The sequence below is a fragment of the Peromyscus leucopus genome, chromosome 14 (assembly GCF_004664715.2).
Source record: "Peromyscus leucopus breed LL Stock chromosome 14, UCI_PerLeu_2.1, whole genome shotgun sequence".
Lineage (NCBI taxonomy): Eukaryota > Metazoa > Chordata > Mammalia > Rodentia > Cricetidae > Peromyscus > Peromyscus leucopus.
Genome location: NC_051075.1, coordinates 38,631,412 through 38,639,675, shown reverse-complemented (window position 1 = coordinate 38,639,675; position 8,264 = coordinate 38,631,412).

Below are 8,264 nucleotides of genomic sequence, written 5' to 3'. Positions count from 1 at the left end.
CCAGATACTCAGCCTGTTGTGGGGAAAATGAACCAGGAGCCTTTAAAGAGATCTAACAGGCCCTCACTAAATAAAGTGCCCAGCTTGGACTCCCAGACAGTGCAGCCTTTCATTCTGTGTGTGCATGAACACACTGGTGCCACAGTAGCCTTCTTAACTTACATGTTGGGGTCCTGACAGCTAGACTCTTGTCTTTCAGGGCTGGCCACCATACCTCGAGCAGTCACAGCAATTAAGTGGCAGAGGCTACCAAACTTGACCATGCCCCAGGATTTAACCTTCTGGGTGCTCAGGAAGGAATGACTTCAGTGGATAGAAGGGTCAGTATTGGCTCACCAATGCCAGGATGATCATCAGATACCAGGGAAGGCTTTCACTTGGGGGTGAAAGTTTGCTGCCTGTTGGGCCAGATCAACCAGATCATGACTGTTGAGGTCATGGATGAGGTATTTGCCAGGTACCCAGTCCTAATAGACCAGCCTCATCATTTTTGTTTTGTTAAAAGATTTACTCATTTGTTTTATGTATATAAGTGCTCTATCTGCATGCATGTCTTTAAGCCAGAAGAGGGCATCAGATCCTACTAGAGATGGTTGTGAACCACCTATGTTGTTGCTGGGATTTGAACTCAGGACCTCTTAAGCACTGAGCCATCTATCCAGCCCAATCAGCCTTTTTTTAAAGAGACCAATATAGACTTTCATTGGTGGCAGAAACTTTGTCAAGGAAGGCGAACCCTTTGCTGGCTATTCTATAATAGTGACACTTAATTCTACCACTGTGGCTAAACCTGCCCAAGGAGACTTGAGCATCGAGGGCAGGCAGTCCTTAGCCCTCTCGCTGGCTGCTGGGATAGGCATCAACATACATACAGACTCTGTGCCTACTTCTAACTCTGTACACAGGGCCCTATATAATGAAAGGGGCCTGATAGTTCTGGAGGAAAAAAAAAAATGTGCCAGGGAAATCATAGAACTTTTAGAGACTGTACCAATCCTAAAATGATTGGCCATTCTGCACTATTAGGAACACCAGAAGGTACTGCAGTTTCCCAGGAAATTATAAAGTGGTCCAGGAGGCAAAGTTGGTAGCTTCCCAAGGAATTAAAGTCAATAGCTCTAACTGCTGTACATTGGTCTCATCTCGGGCAGGCTTGGGGCTGTAGAGCTGACAAAGGAATGACAAGCTCCCGTGGACTACACTGGACATGAGAGGACAGCTTACGGAGTGCTACAGAGGGTTTTGTGTGCTGGGTTCCTTTCAACCAGGTCATTCTGCTGCTGCCCCTTGCTAGAGATGTGAGCAGTAAGGCATACAGGCACATGAGGACTAGAAACACGAAGAAGCAACAAGCTTTACAGATTAGGACTTGGAAGGATAATTAGTGGGCCCCGAACGTATCGTTCAGTATTGCAGCCCGACCACAAGGATGGATGGAAGGGATCCTGGGACTATCATACTCCCATTACATGTTAAATCACATCATCAGATTACAGGAAGTTTTTGAGATTATAACCAATGAAATTGCAAAGGTTCTTGTTCTAGCCAGACAGCAAACAAAATGCAGTGCCATTTACCAAAATTTTGCTTGGCTTTAGACTATTTACTTGCCTCTGAAGGAGTTGTTCATGGAACATTCAACCTAAGCTACTATTGCTTAGAAATAGATGATGAAGGAAAAATCATTGAAGAGATGATAGATGGAATGAGGAAAGTTGATTATATCCCGCACAGATTTGCATGCACTTGAAATCCTCCACTGGGGAAATGGAAAGAGGGGCTGAGGTTCAGTAGCCAGCCATTCTAGTGGAATTGGTGAGCTCCAGGCCCGTACAAACCCTTGTCTGAAAGGAAGTGGCTGATGTTCCTAAGGGTAACACTTCAGTTCCAAACCTCTGACCTCCACATACACCCCACGTGATCCTACACACCCCACCTATGCATTTAAAACAACAAAAAACACACGACCGATAAGTCACCTAAAAATGAAACCACTTGAAGGATGAAGTCATACTCAAGAACATCCAGGGATAGAATACTCAAGACTGTCCACGTGATGTTAGGAATTTTTATTAGAATTTCTTGGTTTTTAAAAGTTACTGTACTCTGTTTAATTAGCTCTCAAAGGGATTTTTAGATGATAGCTGATATTTTTCAGATCTTTATTATTGCTAGCAGTAAATTGGGAGAAAAATTTGGTGAAGACTTAAGTTTTTTTGTAATCTATGTGTCTTGATAAATTACTGAACTCAGAATCTCTCTGTGTACTGGTTAGTTTTTATTATCAGCTTGACACAACCGAGAATAAACCTAGAGTCACCTAGGAAGAATAAAAATCTCAACTCCAAAAGAATTGCTTTCATCAGGGTGGCCTGTGGGCATGCCTGTGAGAAGTTTTCTGATTGCTAATTGCTGTAGATGGGCCCAGGCCACAGTAGGCATTACCATCTCTGGGCAGTATTTTTTAAAAAGCCATCTAATTATAAACCAGAGAGTGAGCCAGCATCCCTCCCCAGTTTCTGCTTCATTTCCTGTTTGAATCCTGCCTGACTTTCTTTAGTGATGGACTATGTCTTGGAAGTAGAAACTGAAATAACTGCTTTTGCATGGTGTTTATCACAGAAACAAAGCAAACTAGGACACCACGGAATTTTTTTTTTTTTTAATCTTGGTGCCATAGTGCTTCTATGCATGAAAGTAGGAACTGAACGGGGCTTTCTCTTAGGAGGCTATTTGCTTGGTCTCTGGGTGCTGTGAAATTGGTCAGGGTTTGGAAAACTGAGACTCCCAGGAATGGAGCAGTAAGTTAAAATATCAGGTTTATAGTTGGAATTCATATATCTAAAGAGGCAAGTTATAATCTTAGCTGAGAAACCCCCAGAATTGGGGCCAGTGAGATGGCTCAGCAGGTAACATTTGATGACATTTGATCCAGTCTGGCGCACATGGTGGAAAGAGGGAACAGACTTCTGTTGGTTGTCCTTTCACCCGACATGCGCGCACACACACACACACACACACACACACACAAATCTGTTGATACTTTTTTTTTTTTTTGGTTTTTCGAGACAGGGTTTCTCTGTGTAGCTTTGCGCCTTTCCTAGAGCTCACTTGGTAGCCCAGGCTGGCCTCGAACTCACAGAGATCCTCCTGGCTCTGCCTCCCGAGTGCTGGGATTAAAGGTGTGCGCCACCAACGCCCGGCAAATCTGTTGATACTTAATTCCCAGAATTTTCACAATGATTCCACAAGACAGTGTCTTGAATGTGCATCCTAATACAGAAAGCTTGGACTTGAAAAACATGTTACATGTTCTAGTCATAAGCTTGTACTCATTGGCTGTGACCTCAGATACATCACAGAATTAAATTTTACTTAGAGAGCGTTTCATAGGCTTAGTATTTACAGCTATTTTAAGGTTCTAGTCCAGCACTGTATTTTTCAGATAGGAATGTATAAGTATGCTTCTTATGTCCATCCATCCCTAAAAAATTTAAGAACCCTTGAGAATCAGAATTCTAGACTCTGACAGTAATTTTAGCAGTTGTGATGTTGCTGGTGTTGTTTACTGCAGAGGAACAAATTCTCAGGTGTTTTATGTCACGCCTACCTTGGTTTTATCAAGGGAGGGGGTGTGTGGCAGTGTGTGGGGTGGACCCATTACCACTTATGCATAGGAAAGTGTCTGAGTCAGATGTTCTGATTGTTCTTATTAGCTAGCATTAGAGATGCCCAAGCGAGAGTAAACCAAGAGTGTATTGGAAGGCAGAAGTGGGCAGATCTCTGTTTGAGGCCAGCCTGGTCTACATACTGAGTTCCAGGCAGGCCAGGGCTCTGTAGAGAGATGCTGCCTCAAAAGACAAGCCCAAGAAATTACTTCCTCCATACACTCCAGTCAGCTTTATTTCTATTTATTTATTTATTCTTATTGAATGCTCATCAGGGATTGTATTGGTGTGCCATTGTTTTGTTTTGTGACCATTTTGGTTTTGTTTTTTCGAGATAAGGTTTCTCTGTGTTGTCCTGGCTATACTGGAACTTCCTCTGTAGAGCAGGCTAGCCTCTGCCTCCCAAGTGCTGGGATTAAAGGTGTACACTACCACCACACAGTTATGCTGTTTCAAGTTTATTGCTTAAAAACTGAAATACAAATCAATTGCACCTAGTAAGGCTTTTAATTGTTTATACAGCAGTAGGAAAAGAAGTCAAGAGGGTCAATCTCTTTGTTCGTTTGTAGTATGTTTGATAATAGGACTGAATCAGCAGTGCTAACAGCTACTTAAGATTTATAGTTATTATGGATTTGTAGTATCTCAGATACTTCAATAATCACCAAGAAAAAAAATCCCCCAATTCCCTCAAACCAAATATAGTTAACTGTTTTAAAGAAACTACTTTTTATGACATTATAAGGTGCTTCCAGTGTCTGTACGCTTTTGATAGCTCTGGTATTGTATTGGTCAGAGGGTGCAGGGAGAGGATTTTATGTAATGAAGCCATCTTCCTGTTTTTTACTTCTTCATGTGTCACGATACTGAAACCAACTTTGCTGGTTTTCTCCCAAGTTTGAAGTTCTGCATTTTATCACAGTCAGAAAGAACTAGGCTGTTTCCAGTGAATACTTCAGCCACAAATGTTGCTTCTCTTTGCCACTGTGTACTTCCTGTTTGGTCAATTTCCATTTAGGGAAAAGAATGGATTTTAGGGTAAGCTAGCTTGAGCTTCACATTTAAAACTTGTCAAGTTTCCTTGGAAGCCATCCAAATAGCTGGGGTATGGAGGAGAACAGCACTTTATTTCTACAACAAGTTGTTTCAGAAGCTTCATTTGGCTTTGTCAGGAGACCACCAGTAGGGAATAGAAACTTTCTGTCATCTCTGTCCTCAGTTTGCAGTGTGCAGCTCGCCAGCCCTTGAGGCTTTCCACGTTAAAGGTATTTGAGTTTGTGAATTAATTACTGTTTCCTGTGAAGGATCTGCGTTGTTTCTAGACTTCCATAAACTTGTAAGAATTGCATTCAGCTGCACATGCTCCACTCACAGCAGGTACAAGTCCAAGTTCCTAGGTTAATTAGAATGCAGATGGCTACATTTCAATCTGGGATATCTTTTGAATGTGAGTCTCAGGCGAGCCATCCTAAGTTCATTTGCAACTGACATAGTGAGTTGCAAACCAGTTATCTGTCACTCTTTAACCCTGAGGTCGCCTAGCATGCTGTTTGTTAATAGACTGTAGCAGAGCTATTTTTGCGGTGAACCAAACCCTACTTACCTTGCTGTCCCGAGACTTGCAAGGCCATTCTTCTACAGTGCTGGACCCAAGCTCCCTTAAAATTTTTCTTAGATCAAATTAAACTGGTCTGCTTTAAGTCAATACAAAAGTACTTTAATCCATACCCATTAATGAGTAGTAATGTAATTTCCTCCTTATTGTTCTCTGGCCTCCTGCACACCTTCATGTTGAAATGTTTCCTAACACCCTTGGAGGCCTAGGTTGAATCAAAGTAGTTGAACTATTTTGCTATTATATTTCTAGATCCTTCTCCCTTTCTTCTACTTCTATGCTCTTACTTGTGAAATCTGTTTCTCGTAAGATTACATAAAGGTGGTTTTCCTGAATATTCACCGTCCCCTACTGTTTTAGCGTGTTTTACTTTTTCTGGTAACTTTCCTGTGGCCCTTTTCTAATGGGATTCTGAGCTCCTCTGTAATGTAGTCACCCCACCACTAAAGAGGCTGAAGCAGGAGTACCCCTACTTCCTGGAACACTGCTTCGGAGCAGCAGCAGTGGCAATGAAAAGGCCAATCACATATGCTAATGACTTAGTGAGGACTCAGTTGTTGTCTGAGCGCTTCTATCTCATCCTAGTATGTAAGCCTGTACTAAAGTAATTTCTGTTAAACCCAAACTCATCAGACAGAAAGAGAGATCAGTGATTCTCAAATATTAGTGTGTGTGTTCAAAAGAATTCTATCAAGTATTTATTCAAAATAAAGATTGTATAAATAAAGGCCTGTAACTGGTGAATTCAGTTCTGTAGTGAATTCTGAAGTTAGTGGACTCAGAACCAGTTTGGAAAGCATACATTCCTATCATCTGTTTTGTCTTTGTGTTCGTGTTTGTGTGCGCGCGCTAACACCTTAGGAGCCTGTCAGCACTGGGAGAGTGCCCCCTCCCAAAGAAAGAGCACTTAGCCTCCTTTGTTTCAGTATCATCTCAGGCTTTTGCCATTCATTATTCGAATGCTCTGTGCTTACTCTGAATTCACTCACTGGAACGCTCATCCAACAAGTGTCCATGAAACGCCTCGATTGCTTTTGTGTTTGTTAGAATTTATGTCCTCCAGTTCTCAAAGCACACATTTGTCACTGACTATAGACAGCTTAAGTGTACACACTAGTACACATCTCTGTGATAGTCCTCGGTAGTAGTGATCTGTTACCTGCTGTTTCACTGAGCAAAGAGCAAGTTTTAAAATTTAGTTGGCACTGGTGTGTACACTGTAGACTTCCAAATATTCTCTTAAAATTTTTACTGTTTTTTTTTTTTTTTTTTAACTACTGATGGTCAAAAATGCTGTGCCTACTAAGGATATAACATTATTATCCTAGACATTTAGTAATTTGTTATTATATGGGAGTGTTTTGCCTGCATGTGTGTCTCTGCATGCCTGGTACCCAAGAAAGCCAGAAGAGGGCATTGGATCCCTGGAGCTGGGTTTACAGGTGGTTGTGAACCATCCGAGATAGGTGTTGGGAACTGAACTCTAGTCCTCTGCAAAAGTAGCACATTCTGAACTGCTAAGCCACCTCGAGTTCCCATATCTACTCTTTAAGAAAAATGTTCTATATGAGCCAGAAAGATAACCTAATTTACCCTTGAAGGGGTGAGATGATCAACAACAGAACACTACTTTCACAAGGTTTTAATGTTTAAATATGTGAAGCACAAACGCACAGGTGCCTATTGTATAACACTTAGTTCAAGCTGAATAAATAATGGATACAAACAGAATCAAAGATGGTAAAATACCTTGGGTTATGAGATGCTATGTTTGATTTTCTCTCTAACTTTTAAAAATAGCCTAATAGGGAGCAAGATAGCAGCTAGTGGTTTCATTGGTAGAAGGCTTCCCCCGAATATTTTATAAAGGGTAAAAGTTAGTTTTGTTTTGTTTTTTGTCTTTCGAGCTTTTCAGTCCTTAGTCAAGTGAAGCTGAATTAGAGGCAGATTTTTTTAAAATCTAGCCACATGTGGTGGCATACCATGTCTTTTTTTTTCGAGACAGGGTTTCTCTGTGTAACTGCTCTGGCTATCCTTGAACTCACTTTGTAGACCAGGCTGACCTTAAACTCAGAGGTCCGCCTACCTTTTCCTCCCGAGAGTGCTGGGATTAAAGGCCTGTGCCACCACTGACCAGCTACAGCACACTTTTAATCCTGGCACTCCTCTCTAAAGGCAAAGACAAGCATCTCTCTGGTAAGTTCAAGGCCAGCCGGGAAGCATAACGAGAACTTCTCCCAAAAAAAGAGAAGAAAGCAACATCCTGTCTACCTTTGCATAAAGTATAAATAAGGTTTACTAATTTAAAGAACATTATCCACTGTACCTAGGATTACAATGAAATGGATCCCAGGTGAGACACAGGCTAGTGATGCTCAGGGACCTAGTTGATTTGAAAGAACAATAACTTTCATTTCCTTAATTCCTTAAGTCTTTTAAGTCTAGCTTATTGTGGTGTGGTAAAATATAGCAAAACCTTGATGAACTCCCCAGACTCATCCTTTGACTAAATAATGAAGATACAGGATATTTCCAACACTCTGTAAAAGTGACTTTGCTTGCTTTTGTCATTCCATCCCAAGAATCACTTATTTGTGATTCTAGTTTTGTTTTCTATGAAATCACATTGCAATGATGTGTATGAATCATGCCGCTTGAGAGCCTGCACATGTATACACCTGGAGGTCAGAGGACAACTGTCAGGAATCTGCTGTCCCCTCCACCAAGGGTTTCAGGGATCAAAATCAGACTGTCAGGTTTGCACAGCAAACCTTTACCATCTGGCTGGCCCTGCATTCAATTTGTAGGAGCACTGAGTTATGTGCTCAGTTACACTGTAAGAAAACTGACAAATTATTCCTTTAACATTCCTGTTAAAGGAATCATTGCCAATGCTAGGTATGCTCAGTTGTACTGGTTTTTGTTTTGTTTTGTTTTAAAGAGGTGACACATTAACTCAGTTCCTTAACAAGAAACTCCAT